This window comes from Pituophis catenifer, unplaced genomic scaffold (genome assembly GCF_029215685.1).
Source record: "Pituophis catenifer annectens isolate HBS135680 unplaced genomic scaffold, rPitCat1.0.hap2 SCAF_8, whole genome shotgun sequence".
In the NCBI taxonomy this organism is placed as follows: Eukaryota; Metazoa; Chordata; class Lepidosauria; order Squamata; family Colubridae; genus Pituophis; species Pituophis catenifer.
Window position 1 is genome coordinate 58201963 of NW_027256888.1, and position 26899 is coordinate 58228861.

Sequence of the window (26899 nt, forward strand, 5' to 3'; positions counted from 1 at the left end):
TCTAAATTTTAATTGTGATTAAATAAGTAGGTTAGAGGAAGGAATATTCAAAATAGTATAGTGTTGGTATCACTATTCTGGCAGAATCTGAATACATAAAATTCAAGTAAGACTAATTAATAGACTAGTCTTAATATAAATAATTATAATAATAATTATAATAAATATAATTAATAATTATATCTTCAGCTAAATAGTATTGAATCCAAAGAGATCAGATGTTTCAAAAGTCTCTCAGATCTGGCGGTGTTGAAAAAATATTCCTTCTGCTCTTATTACCTATTTCTTCAGCATTCACACAAGATAAAAATGTACCTTTTACATTTTTTTTCCTTTGACAATTCAGTTTGTTTATAAATTATATCTTGATGTCCATATAATACAAGATACCCTTTCTGATAATATGAATGGAATGATGGTACACTATCTAATATTATTATTTTCTTCAGTTATTCATTCATTTCCAACTCACTGTAGTTGATGTACAATGGTTTGCCAGAACTGTCTATATGCAACTACTTCTTGAAGTTCTCATAAGTTCATGCTTATATGATAACATCCTGCCTCTTGCTAGTTTTTTGTGTTGGATTTTTCCAAGCATATTTTGTGAACTTTGTCTCAAAAGATTTATTCTTTGTCATTATTTTTCTAAAGAATTTGAGCTTTAGCTTTGTTATTAGTGTTTCCAGTGAGTGCAGGTAGTCCTTGACTTACAGCCTTTCGTTTAGTGACCATTTGAAACAGTGGTGAAATGTAAAATCTGTTACTATTGGTTCTATGGGCATGGCTTGGTGGGGGGTAATGTGACTAGGTAGGCGTGGCCAACTTTTTTTTTCTTTTAAAAACATTTTTTCTACAACCTCTTCAGCTGAAGAGGTTGTACAAAAATGCTTTTAAAAGCCTCTGACGATCCCAGCTGAGCCGCGCGATCATCAGAGGCTTTTTTTTTTAACTTTTAAAAGCATTTTTTCGGTCGAAGAGGTTGTAGAAAAAATGCTTTTAAAAATAAAAAAAAAGCCTCTGATGATTGCGGGGCTAATCTGGGCATGCGGGGGGCAGGGATTTTTGCTTCCGGTTCTCTGAACCACCTGCCACCATCGCTACCTGATCAGGTGATCCGGTCCAAACCGGGAGCATTTCACCCCTGATTTGAAGTTACAACAGCACTGAAAAAAGTGACTTATGACCATTTTTCACTCCTTCAACTGTTGCAGCATCTCCATGGTCACATGATCAAAACTCAGATGCTTAGCAACTGCTCATATTTATGATAGTTGCAATGTCCCAGGGTCATGTGGTCACCTTTTGCGACCTTCTGACAAAGTCAATGAGGAAGCCAGATTCAGTTCACAGCTGTGTTACTAACTTAACACAGTGGCAGTGACGTATTTAACAACTGTGGCAAGAAAGATTGTAAAATGGGACAAAATTCACGTAACAATTATCTTGCTTAGCAACAGAAATTTTGGGCTCAATTGTGGTCGTAAATTGAGGACTACCTGTAGATTGGTGTTACTTCATTTAGGCTTGAATGACTATTTTCTGCCCGAGCAATTCTCAACAATTTCCTCTAGCATGAGCATTCATATTTTTCCCATTACTTCTTCAGTTATTTGCACTAGCTTGGCACAATCAGTTGATGTAATCTTGGTTTTTTTTAAAAAGAGAAATTGAGTGTCAGACTAGCTTTTGCATTTGGCCTTCACCTTGATTAAATTTTCCTCACTTTCTTCTACTGAGGCGATATCGCCAGTTTATCTGAGACCATTAATATTTCTTGGAGCAATTTTACTTCTTATGTCTATTTCTTTCAGTCCCACTTGTGATATTTTATGCATATGTTAAATAGGTAGGGTAGCAGTATACAAGCTTACAACACTGTTTCCCCAATTTTGAATCACTTAGTCCTGTGATGGCAAACCTATGGCACGGGTGCCACACTGGTGGCACGTAGAGCCATATCGGTGGGCACGCGAGCTCAGCTCCGGCACGCATGCATGCGCCAGCCAGCTGATTTTCGGGCCTTCTGGGGCTAACAGAAGTCAGGAAACAAGTTGTTTCTTGCCTCCGGATGGCCTCTGGGGGGATCGGGAAGGCCGTTTTCACCCTCCCCAGGCTCCTAGAAAGGCTCTGGAGCCTGGGGAGAGCGAAAAACGGGCCTACTGAGCCCATCATGCAATCGCGTGCCAAAAGCGGAGGGAGCATGGGGGGGCGGGGCGCATAGAATTATGGATGTGGGCACATGTGCGTGTGACACCCCCCCTTGCTTTTGGCACATGATGGCAGAAAGGTTAGCCATCACTGACTTAGTCACTCCATATTCTAATGCAGTGTTTCTCAATTTTATCTATTTTAAGAAGTGTGGACTTCAACTCCCAGAATTCCTTAGCCAGCGATGCTGGCTGGAGAATCCTGAACGTTGACATCCACAAATCTTAAATTTGCAAAGGTTGAGAAATATTGCTTTAATGGATTAGTTCCTTCTCAGATTCTTCAATATGCAATATGTCTACAATACATGTGTTTTTAAGGATCATAAGTTGTTCACAGTATATTATTAGGCAACATTTTGTGCATAGTTTGAGTCTCTATTGCGATATTTTGTAAATATTTGAAAACACAGAAATATTTCTGATTCCAAACAGCATGCTCTGAAAACAAAATCACACAAAAGGTAAGCTTGGTTCATTTAGTGTTACGGCTTGTCAAAACCTTGCTTAAAATCAGTTTCTAGTTCCCCTTCAGAAAATATGTTGTATATGTTGTGAAAGCATTTCACTTGGGGAAATGCTTTTATCTGCTAGAAATTGAATGTCATGCTTGAATATAACTTCTTTTTTTCTATAAATACAGCTCAGGGTCTATTAAAACGAAAGCTTACATTTATGAAGGAAATGTTCTTTTATCTAGTTTCATTCCTATCAGCCTGGCTTCACACCTGCTTTTTCCTTTTATAGTGGCCTTTCAGTTACCAGGGAACTAAAAAAATGACTTACAACCATTGCTCACACTTACGATTGTCACAATATTCCCATGATCATGTGAACAAAATTTGGGCACTTGGCAACCAGCATGTATGTATTTACAGCATCCTGCAATCATGTGATCACTATTTGTGATGTTCCCAGCTGGCTTCTGGCAAGCGAAGTCAATGGAGGAAGTGAGATTCATGTAATGGCCAAATAATTCACTTAACTGCAATGGTTTGCTTAACAACCATGGCAAAAAGGGTCATAAAATTAGGTGTGGCTCAGGGGTGAAATTCAGCAAGTTCTGACAGGTTCTGGAGAACCAGTAGTGGAAATTTTGAGCAGTTCGGAGAACCGTTAGCAGAAATTTTGAGTACTTCAGGGGACTGGCAAATACCACCTCTGGCTGGCCCCAGAGTGGGGTGGGAATGGAGTTTTTGCAATATCCTTCTCCCAGGAGTGAGAAGGGAATGGAGATTTTGTAGTATCCCTCCCCTGCCACGCCCACCAAGCCACACCACACCCACCAAGCCACGCCCACAGAACTGGTAGTGAAAAGAATTGGATTTCACCGCTGGTGTAGCTCACTTAACAACTGCCTGGCTTAAGAACTAAACTGCTTGTGTAAATTCTAACTTGAAGGCAACTTTAATTACAAGAAACTGATCTGTTGTTACAGTGGCTGAAAGATTTATGCAGGAGAACAACATAATCCATAGCAAGATTGGCCATTTTTTGTTGGCTGGATATTACCACACTTCAGAGGTGGTATTCAGCGGTAGAAGAAATTTTGAGTAGTTTGGAGAATCGGCAAATACCACCTCTGGCTGGCCTCACCCTCCCACTCCTGTGATTCCCTGTCCTATATTCCCTTGTTTTTTAGCTCAGCTGATTCATGCGGCAGAGCAGATTGCAGCGCCTCAGGTGAGCTAAACAACAGCTTAGCTCACCAGCGCTGACATCGAGGGTGGTCTTTGAGTGCTGTGTGCGTGTGTGCACGCAAAACACTCTCTCCAGTGGTGGGTTGCTCCCGATTCATTCTGGTTCAAGCGAACCGGTAGTGGCAGTGGCAGGAGGCTCCGCCCACCCACCCACCCATCATCAAAAATGCTCTGCGCATGCACAGAAGCAACACGCATTCACAAAGCAGGCATGCACCCGCACACTACCAGTAGCGAACCAGTAGCGCCAGGATTTGAAACCCACTACTGGCTCTCTCATAGAACCGGTTGGATAAGATATGGAATCCCACCACTGCCATACTTCATATTTGTACTGTACAGGGCATAGTTAGTATGGTGGCATTATATGTGTAGATTTTCTGCTTCTTTGCTGGGATTCCTGTGAGGAAGGGAAAGTTTGTGTTCTGTTCTCCAGACATCTGGCTCCACTGGGAACAGACAGATAAACTCTAGCAAACAGGTTTTCATGCAGATTATATTTATTTGGGTATCCTTCAGAAACTATAGACTTACTATCATGGTGAGTCAAGGTGAGGTTCAACCAAGTATTTCATAATCTATCCCATTTCCTAGTGTAAAATGATGGTAGTTCTGTCCCCCTGTTCAGAAAGCATGCTCCTCTCTTCTGTGGTAGTTCAAAATGGTTGGGTCTTTGTTCTGCACCCAGGCAGAAAGCCTCAGTGGCCAATCAGACAAACAGATATGGTCACATGTCATGGACTTCATTTCCCACAATGCAATCTCTCTCTCTACATCTCCCACAATGCAATCTCTTAAGGAGACAGCTCTTAATCCTTCAGGTAACTAATTCACTATGATTCACTCACTATCTGTAACAGCACAGTTTGAGGTCTTGTTTTTAAGAACTGCTTAAGCTTCATTATAAGCATTTACAAAAATAAGTAATTACGATTTTTTGTTTTGTTTTATGCCTTAAGATCAGAGGAACAAGTGTCATCTAATTTTAGCACCTGTGATCCAAAGGATTGTCCTGAGACTATAACAATGGTTCTAGGTCCTCAGGTTTCCTTTCCCTGTTTTATAGAGTAACTAGTCCCTGCTGTCCATTTATCAAAGAATCCAGTATCTTGTGGTTCCATGCGTTAGAAATTGACATTCATATTTATAACAGGCATTAGAATTTGTTCATTTGCACATTGCTAAGAAACCTGCCATCAACTATATGTGTGCATCCTTAAAATATTAACATTAACAGCATCTATCTACCTTTGGATTTTGCACCTATTGATTCTTTTTTATAAGCAGAATTGCATCTGTGGAATGACAACTTTTGGAAGGAGGAAACGGGACCGAGAAAGTGGCCTAATTTACGGTTCATTTATTTTGTGGTTGCTTTACAGGTATGAGTAGTCCAAGAATCTTAGAAAAAATTTGGAAGCGTTGAACTTCTTATATTCATTGAATAACAATTATTGAGTTTAAGGAAGTTGTAGAACTTGATTTCATATTTTGCAGGACTGAGAATACATTGTCTCTCTTACTGTCTTTTACTGGAAATAATAAAAATATGGTATATCTGTAAGCCTTTGCTGCTGCTGCTGTAAATTTGGTTTTTTGTTTTACTGGAATTGTATTTTTAATTATTGTGATATATCCTAAAGTCACATTGCAGTTAAAGCAGTATATGAATAGCTTAAATTAAGGTGACCAGATTTTAACATTGGTAAAGAGGGACATTGTGGGCATGGCTTATTTTGTGGGCATGGCTAGCTGGTCATGTGACTGGGTGGGCGTGGCTAGCTGGTCATGTGACCGGGTGGCCATGGCTATGTGTATAGGGTAAGGTGAACAGATTTTAACATTGGTAAGAGGGACACCATTGTGGGCGTGGCTTATTGTGTGGGCGTGGCTTGGAGGCCATGTGACTGGGTGGGCGTGGCTAGCTGGTCATGTGACCGGGTGGCCATGGCTATGTGTATAGGGACTACTCAGAGGGCTGGAAAGTCATTTCTGACAGGTCCTCACACTTTTGACTGGTCCTCACACTTATGACCATCCTCACATTTATGCCCGTGCAGCATTCTTAACAACCATGTCACTCATTTCACAACTGCTTCTCTTCACCATGGTGACAAGATAGGGCAAAAACGTAAAATGTGAGGACAGTCGTAAGTTCGAGGACTGGTCAAAAATGCGAGGACCAGTCAAAAATAACTTTTTCAGCCCTCCGAGTAGTCCATATGCACAAAAGGACTAACCAGAGAGCTGAAAAAAGTCATTTCTGACAGGTCCTCGCACTTTTGACTGGTCCTCACACTTATGACCATCCTCACATTTATGCCCATGCAGCATTCTTAACAACCATGTCACTCATTTCACAACTGCTTCTCTTCACCATGATGACAAGATAGGGCAAAAATGTAAAATGTGAGGACAGTCATAAGTTCGAGGACTGGTCAAAAGTGTGAGGACCAGTCAAAAATAACTTTTTCAGCCCTCTGAGTAGTCCATATGCATTAAAGGATTACAGCAATAGAGAGGGATGAAGGAATGGAAATTAGAGTAGGAGTGAGGGTAAGAGAGGGAGGAAGAGAGGAGGAGAAGGAGAAAGAAAGAGGAAGTAGGGAGGAGAAAAAGAGGGTGGGGGGAAGAGAAAGTAAGAAGGAAAGAAAAGAGAGAGGTGGTAGGTTTGAGGAGAAAGATTGCTGTACAATAAAAAAGATGAAAGGGAAGAAAGCCAACCCCAAGCAAATATAAAGATATTAAGATAAAGAATGAATTGTTAAACTTTAAAGAATAAAAGAGAACAAATATGAATAAATAGCAATAATTAGAAACACACATACAAACATACAATGTATTTTCTTTGAACAGAATATTTGGCTGGTTCACAAATTTAAACAGCGTTTAGTCATTTCAATTAAATTTACAATTTCTATATTTCCTTTTTGCCATATTTATTCCTCATCTATTTTTTAAAAAAACCAATATTACCCTTCATCCTCATCTCTAATCTTAATCAAATTCAATTTTTCCCTTCTATTCTATATTATACCCCTTCCCATTGTCATCTATTTTTATATCCATCCTCACATTGGTTAATTATGTAATTATGTAATACAGTTGTTTAATACAAATTCAACATTTTAATATAAATCAATTAGTTATAAAACTATCTTTTTTGTATATTAATCAATATGAACATGAATATTCCTATTATTTCCATGCAATCCAATTTCTTACAAATCAATTAATTATATTTACCAATAATAATAAACCAAATAATTTCTCCCATATATTCCTCCGAACCACAACTTAACCATTTCTGCTTTCAAGACAATATACAATTAATAGTATCTCAATTATTACAATTCCCTAGTTAAATACAGCTTTTTTTTTCTTTTGTGTTTTAAAATCTTGAACTCTCCTCCTAAATTTCCCATTGTTTGCAGTTTTTCACCTACCTTTTTTGGGGAGGAAAAATAAAAATAAAAATAAATCTCTCTCTGCCTCATTTTGTCACGCTGCACCAAAGACCCTAGTTTCGGTTTCGTTTCTGAAGCTTAGCTAGGGGAAAAAAAACTGCTTTACACTGATTGCCTGTAGGGCGGCCCTTTGAAGCCCCGGGCAAGAGTTTAAACAGTTTTTTTTTCTTCTAGCCATCAGCTGGGGCTCAAGAAAAATCGGGACTTTTTTGAAACGCCGCGGGACGCGGGACAAATTGCTCAAAAGCGGGACTGTCCCGCCAAAAGCGGGACGTCTGGTCACCTTAGCTTAAATATGTTTGTGAATGCATAAGTGCTATGAACCAGTAAATCCTTAATTGAAAGTCATCAGTGCCTTATTTGCTCTCCTTTTAGACAAACTGCCATTTTTAAAATAGACATATGCCTATGTCTTGTAAGTCTACATGCAGGCAATCCATCTATCACTTTTTTGGTTGTCCTTGGGGCCTCCAGGTAATTGGAAAATAAAATTTGGCTATATTGAGGAAATGAATTGTCCATGACAAATGGTGGAGGTAAATCTTATGTGGAAGAGAGCAAAAATGATTTTACTTATGCTCTAATAGAGACATGGGGTAAGAGGAGAGAAGTTATAATTCTAGAACCATTTGATGTATCCACCTAACCAATCCAGGGGTGAAATTCAGCAGGTTCTGGAGAACTGGTAGCGGAAATTTTGAACAGTTCAGAGAACTGACAAATACCACCTCTGGCTGGCCCCAGAGTGGGGTGGGAATGGAGAGTTTGCAATATCCTTCCCCCAGGAGTGGGGAGGGAATGGAGATTTTGCAGTATCCTTCCCCTGCCATGCCCACCAAGCCACACCAGGCCCACCAAGCCACGTCCACAGAACCGGTAGAAAAAAAATTTGAATTCCACCACTGATCCAATCCCTTTGATTGCAATGGTAATGGAATAAAATATAGAGTGTATATTTTACTTTGAATCAGAATCAAAGCTTAGATGGAGTGTAAGCTTGTTGTAGAGTCAAAAACATGGCATCTCCAATTAATAGGCTAAGAAAGATAACTTTTGTTGCACCTGAGACCTTGGAGAACTGCTAGTTGAAGAAGATTATCCCGGCCTATAAGGACAAATTAGCTAGAATGGTATAAGGCAGCTTCTTGTATTAATATTATTGGACATTCATGATATATTCTATTGAAATTACCAGAATTACTTACTTCCTGTATATTATTAATTGTATTGCATTTTAAGCATACATGTAGTCCAGTGATTAATCGGATGGAATCAGACTTATGGCATAGGTAAGATAATAATGTTGGCACAAAAGCCATTTTTCTATCCTGTTTTAATACAAAATTGTTTAAAATTCTATTTAAACACAGAGATATTTCTCAGTATCTTTCAGAAAGTTACGGGCTTTCCTATTCATTTCATTAACTGAAAACTGATGGAAATAGCAGTAAATCAGTATGATAGTAACAAGATTTTTTCCATTACAAAATGGATTTACTATGAATGAAAATGTTCCATTTTTCATTTAATTCATATCCAGTATGGTATTGTGCCCAAATATAGTTATAAATCTGAACTCAATATGCTTAGGGAATTTGTCAGCTCTGTCCATATAACCAGCAATGGTCCTGTTTAGGCCTAAGCCTGGATTTTCAACTGATAAATTGTCTAATTTTTTCTGGTTTCTCAAGTGTGCTAAGAGATATAAAAACCATTTTTCATGGTGATATTAGATATGATCTAGGAATTACTGAAATTCAGGAAGCAGCTTTATTAAAATGGTCTAGATACAACAAAAATGAAAACATTCATATGATTACTTCTTCTAGCGCTGCTACTACTTATGTTAATTTAGAATATATTAAGAATAGCTTATAGCAGCAATTTTGTTTTTCCCCATAAAATGCTTTTTATAAGAACTCATGATGCAGTCCACTTGATAAAAGCATGATTTTTAAGCAGCATAGAGAATGGGAATTACCACGGGACATAAACAGGAAAGGGGATTATAACATCCATTTAATGCCAGTCAGTATGTGTGCTATCTTTTTGTATTACACATTTTAAAAGGCTGTTGTATAATAATTTAAAACTTGTATAATAATTTAAAACGGTGATATCTGTCTTGCTTGATAGTGTCGCTAATCATTAGCTGCCAATAATAAAGTGAATAATGCTTCAAGAGTTTTTCTTAGGGCCCTCCACAAGCTTTTATCCTCCAATTTGATTATTGTTCTTATCAAACTCAAATGGGGCGTGATGCTACTTCGCCTCCTCATGGTGCACCTGGATAGCACAAAAGTGTGAACCAAATGACTAAGCAACAATTGGCAGCTAAACTACATTGAGCAATTGGCAGTTAACGACAGTTGGCAGTCAGAAATCTTTGTAGAACTCTTGGCTCTCTAAATACATGGCAATGGATAAACAAAACGGGCCTTCCTCGCCAGCATTGGTCAACTCTGAACAGGATCCATACCAGTGGTGAAATCCTAATTTTTTTTACTACTGGTTCTGTAGGTGTGGCTTGGTGGGCGTGGTGTGGCTTGGTGGGCGTGGCTTGGTGGGCATGGCAGGGGAAGGATATTGCAAAATCCCCATTCCCTCCCCACTCCGGGGGGGGGGGGAAGGATATTGCAAAATCTCCATTCCCACCCTACTCCAGGGAAAGGATACTGCAAAATCCCCATTCCCTCCCCACTCTTGGGCCAGCCAGAGGTGGTGTTTGCTGGTTCTCCAAAGAAACTCAAAATTTCTGCTACTGGTTCGCTGAACTGTTCAAAATTTCTGCTACTGGTTCTCCAGAATCTGTCAGAACCTGCTGGATTTCACCCCTGATCCGTACCCAACATGGTGTCTGCCAGGACTCGTTGTTGTGGTGTGACTGTGGTGCTCCTCGACAAAATATCCTTTGCATTGTGTCTGAATGTTCATCAAGAGCTTACATCGACCCAATGTCCAATTTTTTCAACATAGACCATCCTGTCCTTGAATGGCTGGACTGGACTGAAATGAGTGGACTGGACATTAACATTTGAACTACTATAAATCCATGTATTTGTCATATGCTAAATAAATCAATCAACCTGAATGTACATTGTCTGATTTGACCAACCCATCAGGCTGAGAGAGCTGCATAAGAGCCATGCACCTGTCTACACATGTCAGAAAAGAATCTGGGGCTCTGAGGCACACACATGAGGCATTTGGGTACTGTAAATATTTTCCCCTTGTGATGGACAAAAGTAATAAGAAAATAAAGCTGCAAACTCTTCTCCAAGCTCTCTCCACATTCTTTTCTTTGCCTCTATTGTTTGCCCCCTCTTCTCCTCTCCTGTTGCAAGCTCTTTCCCCCATTTGTCTGCTGTCTTTGCTTCCCCCTTCACTTGCTTAGGTAAACCAGAGCAGCTGCAGAGTAATGCATAGCTCAAACATGGCTATGTTTCCACTGCTTCTAATTCTATCACAAAGATAACAATGAAAAGCCCTCACCTAGAAAAATTCAACTAGGAAGCAGGAAGTGAGAAATATCCCGTCTTCTTAACAATGGAATTCTTATACACAACCAAATATTCTTACTGTTCTAAACATGACGCTTGTAAGCAGATCTTTTAAAACCAAACTGCATCTTTTTTTCCTACTGAGATTTATCTGACAAAGCTTGGAATTCTGCACTTAAATTAACTTTTAGGGGGTGAATGAAAGCTAACTTGCATAAAATGGTACGTCACAAAGCAGTGCTAATGTTTCTGCTGTTTTCTCTAAACATTATATTATCGTTTGTAACTTCATTAATATGTGAGCACATAATTTTCAATCTCTGGAAATCTGCCCGGAGAAAAATATTAAGCCATTTTCTGTACATTCCGTCAGCATAACTAGTCCTGTCATAACCAGAGAATGTTTGCAAATGTTCCTGTTGCTTGAAGCTGAATTATCAGTCCTAGAACTGTAGGAATCAGTATTTTTCCATAAGGAACTAGAATGCTAAATTGGGTGTCCACACAGAAACCTCCCAATTTCACACACAAATTTACACAGGAACCTTGGCCATTCCTAGTGAGAAAAGAGTTCAGAAGATAAGGCTGTCTTAAGAAGTTTAGGATAATGCTAACAAGTCCAATAAGGAAAACACACTGGTTAATTTCAGCTAAATGTTAATTTATCTAATTCTGAAATTAACCAGAATATTTTCCTCCTTTTCTTTACTTTTTGGACTTGTTAGCATTATCCTAAACTTCCTAAAACAGCTCTAAATTAACCAGAAGGTGGAAATAGGATTTATAGGTTAATTATAAGAAGAAAATTATTTTCTCCCACAAATACAACTAAGACTGTTTTATTTCTCCTTATAAGATTAACAGTATTTTACTGATTAATTTGCCAGTTGCATGTATTTAAAGCTTTATATTCGCTTTGTTTTCATATGTCCCGAATAATTCTGTGAGCCCTTGTTTCAGTCATAAAAATATGTTATTGAGGAAATTCAGTTTCAGTTCATAGGTAAGTTTCAATTCTGGTTTACTGTTAATATTTTGAACTTTTATTCATTTCATGTAACATTTTTAAAAAGCTGTAAGGTCTTTCTTTGTTTTTCCTTTGAAGATATAATTTAACCACAAAGCAGTTTCCTGAAACAAAAATTAAAAAAAATATATGCCAGAGCCAAATCACATTACATCTTTGACTTTTTGTTATGGTATCATTTCAAGAAGTGCATTTCAAGAAGTGCAGTATATGCAAATATTATACCAGCAGGAAGTTGTGTTAGCTCTTCAGAACTGTGAAACCTGAAATAAATTATTTCAGTTTCACAATGAGGTGAACTTTATTGCAATACATTGAAATAATTTTACAAGGCAAGCTGCAGTAAACCTGGATTAGAAGTATAGGCCTCAAACTGAATAGCTCATGTGACAAATGTTATAACAAACCTTCTTGCTTACCATTCCTATCCTATCCTAAATGCCTTAAACTCTTAGTCGTGGTTGGTGTGATTCATAGTTTGACAACTTTTTCTTTCCAAGAATGATGGAAGAGAAATAAAAAAAAGCCTGTGGCGAAAACAGCTAAAGATGGATGAGAGCGCTTACAAAATTGGCCTTAAATCAATTCTAACAAGCAAAATAAAGACAATAAAAGAATGATGTGATTGTATGGAACTTTTAGCAAAGATCTGAAAATGAAAAGAGATACAGAGGTAGAGAATTACAGAAATCACTTTGGAGAAATGGCAGGTATGCTTACAATAATTTGATCAAAAACTTGCTTCAAGCACGCAAAATAAAGAACATATTAGAAAGAAAGTCAGAGTGGCTCCATGCTACTTCTCTGAGGTAGAAGAGGGACAAAACAGAAAAATACAGTCAGGTTTTCAAGATTTAGAAAGCAATCAGATTCATTTAGAGTAACAGAATTGGAAGGTACCTTGGAGGTCTTCTAGTCCAACCCCCTGCTTAGGCAGGAAACCCTATACCACTTCAGACAAATGGTTACGCAACATCTTCTTAAAAACTTCCAGTGTTGGAGCATTCACAACTTCTGGAGGTAAGTTGTTCCACTGATTAATTGTTCTAACTGTCAGGAAATTTCTCCCTAGTTCTAAGTTGCTTCTCTCCTTGATTAGTTTCCACCCATTGCTTCTTGTCCTACCCTCAGGTGCTTTGGAGAATAGCTTGACTCCCTCTTCTTTATGGCAATCCTTGAGATATTGGAACACTGCTATCATGTCTTCCCTAGTCCTTCTTTTCATTAAACTAGACATACCCAGTTCCTGCAACCGTTCTTCATATGTTTTAGCCTCCAGTCCCTTAATCATCTTTGTTGCTCTTCTCTGGACTCTTTCTAGAATCTCAACATCTTTTTTACATTGTGGCAACCAAAACTGAATGCAGTATTCCAAATGTGGCTTTACCAAGGCACTATAAAGTGGTATTAACACTTCACTTGATCTCAACTCTATCCCTCTGTTTATGCAGCCCAGAACTGTGTTGGCTTTTTTGGCAGCTGCTGCACACTGCTGGCTCATATTTAAATGGTTGTCCACTAGGACTCCAAGATCCCTCTCTCAGTTACTACTATTGAGCAAGGTACCCCATATATTGTACCTGTGCATTTTGTTTTTCTTGCCTAAATGTAGAATCTTACTTTTTTCACCATTGATATTCTTATACTAGTATATACTTATAAATAATATTTCACTCAAATTTCTTGGTCTGGCCTATTTCAAAGGCTAATGGCATGGAATGGTAAAGGTGAACTAGGAAGAACACAACAAATATGGAGCTGTAGATATATGTCAAAGTAGCAAAAGTTCAAAATGAGTTGTTGGTTAAGAAAATCTTAAATAACTTATATGTTGCAAAGGAGATCCAGTTGGATTTAAGAGCTTAAGAGCTGCAATGATTTCCTTAGCAACTTGACAAAGGTTGTAAAATTGGACATGACTCATTCAGCAGCCATCTATCTTAACAATGGAAATTCTGTTCTCAATTGTGTTGTAAGTCAAGTGCTACTTGTATCCTCTTTCAGTCTTTATGGACTTAAAAGGAATTGGCTGTATGCTCAAATTTTTCTTTTTAATTGTGTTTCAGAATGGTTTCTCTTTAAAGGAAAAGAAGATTCTCAGAAATCTTTTTTAAAATTAATACTATAAGATACAAAAAATTCAACAGGAAATAATAGGAAAGATAGGGAAGGGAAAAAGGGAAGGGAAAAGTGTAGGTAAAGGGGGGGGAAAAAAAGAAAAAGTGTTGACTTCTGATTCCCTTTGGTGAAGTAGAATAAGATAATAACCTCAACTTTTTACTTTTACATAATAGTATAAACTAGCCATTTCTGTAACAACAAATCTATCTAATTGGTAAAACCCAAAGTCAGATTTCATTTTTTCCATCTCGAGCACAAAGTCCAGAAGTGGTTTCCAAGTAGAAAGATTCTCAGAAATCTAAAGAATCAGAAGTCTTTTTGAAGTCGTTGTTTTATTTTCTTATCTGTCTTCAAACACGTCAATCTCTAACATATGTAATAATGTGAAACCAGCACTTTAAAAAGGGAGTCCCTACAGAAAGCTACTTGATTGGCAAAGATGCTAAACTTGTCAATCAAAAGGTCGGCAGTTCAGCGGTTTGAATCCCTAGTGCTGCATAACAGGGTGAGCTCCCGTTACTTGTCCCAGCTTCTGCCAAGCTAGCAGTTTGAAAGCACATAAAAAATAGGGACCACCTTTGGTGAGAAGGTAACAGTGTTTTGTGTGCCTTTGGTGTTTGGTCATGCTGGCCACATGACCACGGAGACGTCTTCGGACAGCACTGGCTCTTTGGCTTTGAAACGGAGATGAGCATCGCCCCCTAGAGTCGGGAATGACTAGCACCTTTACCTTTACCTTAATGTGTAAAGTACATCACTGTAATGAGCAACTGCAAATTTCTACGGTCATGTAAGAACTCACTTTAGTCCTCACCTATCAATTTTCATGTATTAAAAATAGAACAGGAGAAAGATCTTTCATAAGAGATCTCTCTGAAATCATGGTCTACCAAAAATAATAATGAAAAGTAATTAGAATTTCCCCTTACAGTATATGTAATAAATTTATCTTCTCCTGCATCAGACTCATTGTTGCAAGGGTAGAAAGGGATTTCCAAGAAGACTAAATATTGAGTTCAATGTCTACCATAAAAATGAAATTTTATTTGACTATTCAGGCTATAAAATTTCCGCTACTTTTTATATTTTGGCATGTAACACATTATTTTAAAATAAATGCAAAATTTCATTTGTTTTCATGTGAATGGCTAAATAAAGAAGTAGTCTTAAAAGGGAGTACACTAATTCAAAAAGTTAAATCTCAGCTTTTGTGCATACTCCCAATCTGGACAATATTTATCCTCAAACTAATTTTTGACTAATTGAAAGTTTTATTAATATTTCTGTTTTGAATTATTCATCCAAACATTAATAAAATGCTTAATTATCCAAAGTGGTAAAAATCTACTTGACATTGTTTAAATCAGGTATGAAAGGTAATTTACTTAAAAAATATTTGGATGGTTGTACACTAGGACCTATTGCTATGAAAATTTCCAAGTTCATATCAAATTATATACCGGTAATCCCTGGGTTACGAGTGTTCCCTTAGTGAAAGTTCCAAGTTATGCAATAAGTGCCCCCTAGCATTTATGAGCACATCCCAAAACTACAAATCTTGCAGCACCACGGCAGTTGTTCTCCCTTATGAATAACCGCAGAGGCTCTGCAACATTCCATCTTCCACGTTATTGGCCGAAATGCAGCTTCTGAGGGGCAGATCTGCCCCTCAGAAGCTCCGTTCAGGGGTCCAGAGGCCTTGCCTGGCATGTTGGCAGCTGAAATGGAGCTTCTGAGAGGCTGGAGAGGAGATTGCTTGCTAGATCTTCATAAGGTAAGTGACCTGGCATGGCAGTTTGGGGTGGAGAAAGCAATTGTGGGGAGCATGAGGTATTTCAGTGGGTCAGGGAGGCCTTGGGTGATTTTAGGCAGGTGGCCTGTTCCATTACTAGCCCCCCCCCCATGGCCTTCCTCACCCTGAAATATCTTGTGTGCACTTAACGAGCCTCGCCTTCAATTAGCGAATGCGTTGGTGAAAGGAGGGAGTGATCCCGTTCAAGGTACAAGATTCATTCCCATGAATCCTTGGGTTACGAATGGATGGGCAGGCTCCATTACAGTTGTATCTCGAAGACTACCTGTACTTCTTTAAAATTTCTGTAATTCTTTAAAGGGCCTTTCTTTATTTAGACATCCCCAATTACCAGATGAACCGAATTAGATAAGTTTCAGATTGATATGTATTTGGGATAAATCCATTTTAAATAATCCATGTCCATGTTTGCATGTCATAGTAATTATTTTTAAAAAAGATTTATATTGAATGACCCCAATTATACCTTATGCAGAATGTTTTTACTTCTAGCAGGAGTGATTCAGAACTCAAAAACCCCTTTCATGGTTTGTTAATGGAGTTGAAATGTTGGCTTATACCAGAGGTGGGTTTCAGCAGGTTCTGACCAGTTCTGGAGAACTGCTAGTGGAAATTTTGAGTAGTTCGGAGAACTGGTAGTAAAAATTCTGACTGGCTCAACCGATCTATTTTCTATTCTCTCTATTCTCCCAAGTCCAAGCTGATCAGAGGGAAATGGGGATTTTGCAGTAACCTTCCCCTGGATTGGGGAGGGAATGGAGATTTTACAGTATTCTTCCCCTGCCACGCCCACCAAGCCACGCCCACCAAGCCATGCCATGCCCACCAAGCTATGCCCACAGAACTGGTAGTAAAAAGATTTGAAACCCACCACTGGCTTATACCCTGATACAAACCAGATCCTAGTTCAAAAGCTTGCTTAACTACTCCTATTAAGACCACAAGAATGACAATAGTTCATAATATTTCATAAAAATAAAAGTTGATTAAAGCATCTTCATATGCTTTTTAAATTAGAAATAAGATTTGCCATGTTCAGAGAATTGCAGTCCTGAAGAAGTGCACTTGAACAGAACTGAGCCTTTGAAGCCTCTAACAGAGGTGTCAAAGTCAAGGCCCGTGGGTCAAATCTGGCTCGTGGGGTGCTTAGATCTGGCCCGTTGGGTCAGCCTGGAAACAACAAAGGACCAGTCTGTGATGCCTCTGCCAGTGAAAATGGGCTCCTAATCTCTGTTTTTGGCTGGGACAGCCTCCTGCAACCCTCTGCCAGCGAAAATAGAGCCCTCCTGAGCTCTGTTTTAACTGGCAGAGGGTCGCAGGAGGCCGTCTCAGCTGAAAACGGATATTGGGAGCCTGTTTTCACTGGCACAGCACATGAGTGATGTCAAGTTGGCCATGCCCCCTGGCCATGCCCTCCCAAGGTCAAACACAACTCTGATGTGGCCCTCAATTAAATCGAGTTTAACACCCCTGATCTAAGACCTCAAAGTCATGTAGAACTCCATCTACAGTTCCAATCCAGGCATTATAAAACTCAGAAATCTGGGTGATTCTCATTCTGCTGGCATTCCAAGGGTCCTTAAAGACTTGGCTGTGCTCCTAGCTTTTGGGCTAGGGTGGCTGGAGCTTCTTGTGGGCTGGGTAACATATGCTTTTGTGGTGTTGGCTGGATTTACCATTATGCTTCATGGTTCCTTAAAAAAATCTGTTTGATATAGTATTGTGAGCTGTCCACAATATAAGGCAGGTGGTGACTAAATAAAATACCGTATTTTTCAGAGTATAAGCACCGGAGTATAAGATGCAGCATAGTTTTTGAGGAGGAAAATCGGGGAAAAAAATCTGTCTACCAGGTATTCATCTGGCTAGCGTCCTTAGTCTGGTCAGCTTCAGCACATTAGTTTGCTGGTTTTTTATCCCCTGCTTGGGATAAAAACCAGCTTCTAAGGCATAGCTGAGAGGAAGCAGCAATGAGAAAAGCAGGCAAAGCACAGGGATATCGCTTCACTCGGCTAGCGCCTAGTTAGGGCTGGAAAAAAGCTTCTAAAGAACAGCTGAGAGTTAGAGATGGCTTCACTTGCTAGTTAGGGCTTGTAAAAGCTTCGAAAAAGCTACATTCGGAGTATAAGACACACCCAAATTTTTACCTTCTTTTAGGTGGGAAAAAGGTGTGTCTTATACTCCAAAAAATACGTAACTGAACTCAGATTACAGCTCTGTATGACATTTTCTCATATTTTCATAACTCTTGATGTTATTTTGTTGTTTCCATCTTAAATTGCTAACCCCTCCCCCCAAGAACTAGGACCCTGGGTTGTCTTAATGAGAAGAAAAGATAAGAGACTGGAGAGGATTGGATTGGAAGGAATGAAAGCTCCATAGGGGAAACCTCATTAAAAGATTAAGATAAGTCTTCCAAATTAGAATCTCCAAGACAACACCAGCTTTGCAAAGTCCTGAACTCAGTCATAGAGTCTTGGACTTCTTATGGCATCAGCATTAGAGAAACTGAACCATCTGTAGCTCCAGGAAGTTCAAGAATTTGGAAATCTACCTGTAAGGTGGACTTTGAGAACATACAAATTTTTCTCAGGAGTAGGTCCTCCATTCACAATTAAGGATTCTTTTCAGATGACTTTTCAGATGTGAAAATATTTACAGACCCCTCGCATCCTGGACATAAAATTGTTTCAACTCCTACCCTCAAAACAATGCTATAGAGCTCTGCACACCAAGACAACTACAGTAGATACAAGAACAGTTTTTTCCCGAACGCCATCACTCTGCTAAATAAATAATTCCCTCAACACTGTCAAACTATTCACATTAGGCTGCATTACTATTGCTATTGGTCTTCTAATCGTTCCTGTCGCCTATCTCCTTCCACTTGTGACTGCATGACTGTAGCTTTGTTGCTTGTATTCTTGCAATTTATATTGATATTGATTGTTTCCTAGTATGATTTGATTGCTTATTGTACCATATGACTGTCACTGAGTATTGTGCCCTGTGATTCTTGAGGAGTGTATCTTGTTTTTTTATGCACACTGAGAGCACATGCACCAAAGACAAATTCCTTGTGTGTCCCATCACACTTGGCCAATAAAGAATTCTATTATATTCTATTCTTTGGCTAGCAGTTGAGATTTGAGTTGAGCAGTTGAGCAGTTGAGACTTATGGCTGCATAAGTCCTCAATTGCTATGAGTTACTAATTTGACACTATAGAGTTAAACTAGTCTTTTGTTTTCTCGGGAAAGTTGTTTTAAGTTTTTTTCCCCTCCTAAATTTACATAATGTTAGTGATGTTAGTAAGATCTGCGGTGGCACAGTGGTTAGAGTGCAGTACTGCAGGCTACTTCTGCTGATCACCGGCTGCCAGCAGTTTGGCAGTTTGAATCTCACCAGTCTCAACGTTAACTCAGCCTTCCATCCTTCCGAGATGGGTAAAATGAGGACCCAGATTGTTGGGGGCAATAGGCTGACTCTGTAAGCTGTTTAGAGAAGGCTGTAAAGCACTATGAAGTGGTATATAAGTCTAAGTGCTATTGCTATTGCTATGGTGACTGGATAAATTTAAAATAATCGTGGACCACAAAGGAATACCAGCAGCTAGCAGACAGGTAGTAGAGCTGGAGTTGGCAGTGTCAGTGAGACCTGGAGATGATGTGAGCGCTTGGCAGCTGCATTTCAAAGTGGCAGTGGTGAATTTATTGAATTTTAAAAAACACGGGGGAAGGGCATGACTTTATTTGTGGACTGTATATTATGCAGGTCTCTCTAGACCCCCAAAATGTTATTGCGTAGACAGTGTGTGCAGACAAATTAATAGACTAATAACATAAATTTTAGTTGCAGCAAAATATAGAATATTTTAGGTTATTCTGTCCTAAGGAGGATATTATTTGCTGATCAATGGATAAAAAGCTTCTCTTTACCTGTTAGGTTATAACTAGATTTTTATATTGCTCAGAAGTACTCTAACACTGCTGAAAATGTTCTTCTTGAAGTTCTAGATGTTTTTTTTTATTTTTACTATTTTAATGAATGGTTCTTTTCTAAATTCTCTCCTGTTTTCTTCATAAATCAGCTATTCCCTTAGAAAAAGAACAACGTTAAACCATTCCAAAAATAGTTTGTTAAATTTGGAATCACATGTTGGAGTGCTATTAGCAGGTTCATTATCTGGAATTAGCTGCAATAGATATGGTTCAAGATGGTGATGCACAATATAATGTAAATGAAACCAATCAACACTATTTTGTGTGTGTAAAAAATGGTTTTTTCACTTAGTATTACTCCAGTGGCCTATTTCAGCTTTGTGAATTTAAAACTGCAGCTTTAATAAGCTACTAGCATTCACCTTTCAAAAATGTATGTATGAATATTTAGTGTGTGTGTGTGTGTGTGTGTGTGTACGTACACACCAGGGGTGAAATGCTCCCGGTTCAGACCGGATCGCCCAATCTGTTAGCGATGGCTTTGGGTGGTTCGGAGAACTGGTAGCAAAAATCCCTGCCCACCCCATGCCCAGCTGAGATGCGTGATCATCAGAGGCTTTTTAAAAAACTTTTAAAAGCATTTTTTCTACAGGTTGTAGAAAAAATGCTTTTAAAAGGCTCTGACGATCCCAACTGAGTTGCCTGATCATCAGAGGCTTTTTTTTTCTTTTAAAACAAAAAACAAATGCTTTTAAAAGAAAACAAGTGTCTCTGACGATCAAGCAACTCAGCTGGGATCGTCAGAGCCTTTTAAAAGCATTTTTTTTACAACCTCTTTGACCAAAGAGATTGTTGAAAAAATGCTTTTAAAAGTTAAAAAAAAAAAAGTTGGCTACGCCCACCCAGTCACCTTACCCCCCCACCACCAAGTCAGCCCACAGAACAAATTTTACATTTCACCACTGGTACACACACACGCACACATGAATGTAATATTCATTTATCCATAAAATTAATTTTTGAATACTTTTATAGAAAGAAAGAGATTATAGCAGAAAGAACCCTTTGTTTTATCCTTCTGTCTAATGCAGTGTTTCTCAACCTTGGAAGCTTGAAGATGGGTGAACTTCAACTCCCAAAATCCCCCAGCCAGCTACTAAGGTTGAAAAACACTGGTCTAATGCATTGGATTTACACACAGGCTTAAACCCCAAACAATCCTGCCAATGAAAAGCTGGTTTTGCAATTTTTAACTCATATAAATTTAGCCAACATGTGAATCAGGATCATGGCAATGGAAGCTCATAGATGGCAAGATGTGGAAGAAGGAGGATGTATGTCCCTTTCCAATGTATATCCCTTTTCTAAGCAGTGTCTTTTTTGTTTGATTTCAATCAATCAACTCGATAGCACACAATCATTTAGAAAACTTAAAAGATTGTGGGAAAGATGTTGAGCCCAGATCACATTATGTCTTTAAACTCATTCTTTAAACATGTTTGAAGCTCTTTGTGAAACTATTTTTCAGTTTTAGAGTCTATATCCCGAAAGCATAATTACATATTCCTCCAAGTTTTCTTGCCATTTTAGGCAGCTGTGGAGTAGTCTTCTGAAATACATTGATATGACCACCAGATGGCACTGTTTCTCTATGCAAACCGAGATAGCGGCTCAGCTTAGTAGCTTTATAGACAAGCATTGTTATCTCAACATCCTGCTTATGTTAGGTGTTTTATGCATGATATAATTTTTTAAAATTACTACGACATCATTCTTTTGACAGTGTGAACTGTCTTGTGACTGTTTAAAAAGTTAATTAAGAAGGAATATACACTAAAATAGGATTAAAGGAAACATCTGATTAAAATGGGCCTTTAGAAGCATTTCTGTTTTAGCTGCCACTTGCCTGAATCATAAATACGTTGCTAGATTGACAGGCAGACAGGTAGACCGTCAATAATGTTTGCATCTGAAGGAAGTATTTTTCTTTTTCAAACCTGGAAGAGGTCATGCTTTTCAGATTAACAATTTCAAATGGATGGACAAAGATACTTCTTTTGTGATTTAAATCCAGACTTCATTCCATAAAAGCCTCAGGAATCCAACTCAAATGGTTTGAAGCCAGCTTTCTTCCACTTTAGTGCTTTCCAGATGTTTTGGAACCACAAGTTTATGAATCCTCAACCCAGCTGGTTCTCTTGGTGCATCTGAAGGGCATTGGGATGGAGAAGAATAGGTTATGATATTAATGATAATTAATGGTAATAACAGGTTAGGAAACATGGTGGTGCAATAGTTAGAATGCAGTATTGCAGGTAATTCTGCTGACTGCCAGGGGTTCAATCCTCACCAGGCTCAAGGTTGACCAGTACGCTGATGACACCCAGCTGTACATCTCCACCCCGGATCACCCCAACGATGTCCTTGAAGTGATGTCCCGGTGCCTGGAGGCTGTGTGGATCTGGATGGGGAGGAATAGGCTCAGGCTCAACCCATCCAAGACCGAGTGGCTGTGGTTTCCGATGTCCCGATATAGTCAGTTGATGCCATCATTGACTATTGGGGGCGAATCATTGGCCCCCACGGAGAGGGCTCGCAACTTGGGCGTCCTCCTGGATTCACGGCTGTCTTTAGAAAAGCATTTGATGGCCATGACCGGGAGGATTTTTCATCAGGTTCGCTTGATTCGCCAGTTGCATCCCTTTCTGGATCGGGACTCCTTACGCACGGTTACTCATGCCCTCGTCACTTCCCGCCTGGACTATTGTAACGCTCTCTACATGGGGCTCCCCTTGAGGTGCACCCGGAGGCTCCAACTGGTGCAGAGTGCAGCCGCACGGGTGGTAATGGGAGTGACACGGTGTTCCCATGTAACACCTCTCCTGCGCGAGCTGCACTGGCTCCCGGTGGTCTTCCGGGTGCGCTTCAAGGTTTTGGTTATCACCTTTAGAGCGCTCCATGGCTTAGGACCTGGTTATCTATGGGACCGCCTACTACCACCAATAGCCTCCCACCGGCCGGTACGCTCTCATAGAGAGGGGCTCCTCTGAGTGCCGTCAGCCAAACAATGTCGACTGGTGGCTCCTAGGGGGAGAACCTTCTCTGTGGGGGCACCTACTATCTGGAATGAGCTCTCCCCGGAGATACGGAGGATCCCGGATCTGCCCAACTTCCGTTGCCCTTTGAAGACCTTTTTATTCCATCAGGCGAGCCTGGCCTAATCTTTTTTCCTCTTTTCTTTTTAAACATGCAAATTTTAATCTGTTTTTAAATGACTGGGGTGTTTTAATTTGTCTGGGCCAAATTGTTTAATTCTATTTTATCCTGTTTTTAAATTTTGTATTTATGCATTTTACTGTTTGGCTGTTCACCGCCCTGAGTCCTTCGGGAGTAGGGTGGTATACAAATCAAATAAAGATAAAGAAGAAGATAAAGACTCCTCCTTCCATCCTTCCGAAGTCGATAAAATGAGGACCCAGATTGTTGGGGCAATATGCTGACTCTCTAAAATGCTTAGAGAGGGCTATACCACTATGGAATGGTATAGAAGTCTAAGTGCTATTGCTATGATAATTTATTGCCACTCATTCTTGGAGGCTATTACTTAATATTAAAAGTGCATTTGTTTTAATTTAATTTTGAATCTAAATTAATGCATTTTAATTTATTTTAATCTAATTAGATTCAAACGTTTTGACCAACATCACAGAGTTAATTTCATCACACTTTTTTTTCATAACATTTGTTGAGAGATACTTCATGGATATGACATTAAAGCTGCAGGAATCATGTGAAAGCCAGCTGAAAAATAATTGGTTGCAATTTACCAAAAAAGAAAACAACAAACATCTGAATGAGTGATAACAACTGAGTGTTGTGTTACGATCAAAATATCTGTTCAATGTTGAAAAGAATTATGTCTAGACATCTTGTCTCATTTCCAAACTGTGAGCTGCAGCCAGCTTCTCCAACTTTAATGTTTTTGATTTTTGTGGAAACCAAGAGTTGGAATTCAAATAACCCAAGAAATTATGTTTGAATTAAAGAAGAAAATTGCCACTGAAGAATAAAAATATAGTTCTGATGCAATGTTGATGCGGGCCCCGACGATTTCTTACTAATTGTCAGATTTCTTTAGCAAATGGTAACTGCCACCAATTTTAATCCTGACTATTAAACTGTTTGGAGTAAAGCTAGATTATGTTTTAAAGAAATAATAATAGCCATTTCAACACATTAGCAACTTAATTTATTTTTTTTCTGACTGGTTGATAAATGAGAATGTTGCCATTACTTTAGGGAATTGGATTAAATGGAAGTGAACTTTTTTTAAAAGGCAGAAATTTATGCTTAGCTATATTAGGGTTTATGCTAATTCTATCCCTGTTTTCATTTTATCCAGTTTTTGAGTGCAATGCTTGCAGAAGGCATTTCTCTGGGCCTTCTCCCTGAAATGGCACCCTAAATCTCAAACACAAACCAGGACTTTAAGTTCCCCAAGAAACGTCTGGTAGCATCTGTCAATAATCTTGATCCCTGTGCATATATTACAGACTTGAAATGAACTTGATCTGAAGCCCTAAGGCAATTTAGGGCTCTTCAAAGCCACTGCTATCTCAGTATTTCTTATGGTAAATGAATTCCTGTTATTTCCTACTGCTATCGTGATCAACATGGTCTCCAGATCTCAATGTAGTCAGGAGGTTGGCTTTTTCCTCCAGTCTCATATAGCCCCCTTTCTTCAATATGAAATATTTGTGTAGAGTTTTTATATGCCATATAAAATTCATAGTAAAAATGAAAAGGATATCCAGTTAATAATAATGAAAAAATATCAATATCAAGCCGTAGAAAGGAAGAATTCTGACTGCAAATAAATGCTGGAGTCATATCAAATGAATTGGCTACAGTACTAATGATTACAATATGAGCTTACCATTTGTATGAAAGTCAATATAATTGCTGTAAAAAAACTATTGGATTTCATACTGAAGAAAGGAAAAGAAATGCAGTGTTTCTGAGGTTAAGGATAAATATAATTGATTTATGATTAATATGTAGGCCTAGGTTTATTGAGCAAATATATTGTATTTCACACAAATGAATATAAAAGCATTTTTCTCATTTCCACGTGAAATCCAATATTTTGTATGCCAAGGAATGAAGGAAGTTATTGGCTTCAGCTACTGGTGGATGAATCCTTGACATCAATTCTTGCCAAAGTCAAGTCCATCTGTTGTGTAGCATTGGAAAATGAATGGGAGTTCAGCACTCCAAAATAATATTAAGGAAACTATAAAATAGCTATTCATGGAATGATCCAAATAAATGAAACTGAGACATATTTTCAAATCATCTTACTGAGAATTAATTAAGCAAACTGATATTAGGCATATAATAAAAGTATTGCCCTTTTAGGAATGAAAGGGAATCTGATGTTAATACTCCCCAAAACACCATAAGAAATTGAACAAATAAATAAATAATAGCCTCTGTATTTTTCCAGCTGTCCACTAGCGTCAAGAAAATACTACGCCCCAAGTCCATATATTATAACTCTTTAAAAGATCTAGTCTTAATTTGTGCCTGACTACTATTACAGAAAGGCAAATTCTAGTGTTTAAAGGTGCTTCATCTTTTGTTTTCTTGTCTAGGAACTGACTAGTGGACATTATGATTTCTTGACAGGCTAGCATTATCAAGGAAGCCTCAAATCATTTTAATCTCATTTATCACTCTGATCAGGTCCCAGCCCAGAGATGGGAGTGCTAGAGTTAGAAATGGCTCATTCATCCCTGCCATTTATTAAATTATTTGCAAAATAGCCTACATTTACACTAACAATCTTATGAATGTAGAAAAGTCAGGAGTGAAAAATGTAGATGTAGACCCAATTATGTTTCTTCATATCTTCACTGAACGTCAGAAATGTTTTAGCCAATGATATCTTCATCCTTTGTATTTTGGAACATGAAAATAAACCTCTAATTATAATTTGCTCAATTTAGGAAGTGTCTGCTTATACAGCTTTATTTGTAACATGGCTATTTTAGAATTTTACTGTTACATTATCATTATTTATTATTCATTAATTCATTGTTTATTTATCAGCTGTTTTGAACTTGACTGATGAATGATGGGTTTAAACCAGAAGCAGACAATTTTTTGATGACTAGGAATCATTTTTTAAAAACTTTATTTTCAGAGGTTAGGGCTGAAAGACATTGTAATTTTAGACAAATGGGCAGGATCAATTTGTCTGCTTTTAAAATGATGTCTTGGTATCTCTCGTTTGTTTGCTTTGTTGCTTAAAATCATATTAATGACTTTGGATGATTTATCACTAAATTTTGACGATGTACTTCTGCAAATTCTGCAGTCAAGAAAAAGGTATTTTCAACAGTAATCTAAGCCCTTATCACCATATTTGGCCTGCTGCAACAACTCTAGTTGAGGCTATCTCTAAAGATGATTGGAAACTACACTGAGTCCAAAATGCAACAGCTCAGTTAGTCTGAGGGCTCCTCCTCCTCCTCCTCCTCCTCCTCCTCCTTCCTATTGCTATTGCTATTGCTATTCTCATTTTATTTAGTGTGATCAGTTGATGGTTGGGAATAATTTTATTATTTTTTATTTATTGCAAACTGCCTAAAGTCTTTAAAGCTATTGTTCTGTGTAGAAAACATATAGAGACAGAGATAGATATGCAAATATATTTAGTTTAATTTAATTCAGTTTACTTTACTTTATTGTCATTGCACATGGTACAACGAAATTAAATGCCATCTTCAGTGTACATTATAACTATAAAAATAAAAACACAAACATACATCCTTGACATTCTATATAATTGAAATTGAAAACCCGATATTGCACTATACCGTAGAATTCAGTATGGTTATTGCCCTGGGATAGAAGCTGTTTTTCAGTCTATTTGTCCTTGTTTTTAATTATCCTGTACCGTCTGCCAGATGGTAATAGTTCAAAAAAAAGGGTGCCTAGGATGATCTGGATCTTAAAGAATGTTTTGAACTTTCTTAAGGCAGCGGGAGCTATAAAGCTCTTCCAAAGAGGGGAGAGGGCAACCAATGATCCTATAACTTAATAATAACTTAATGATA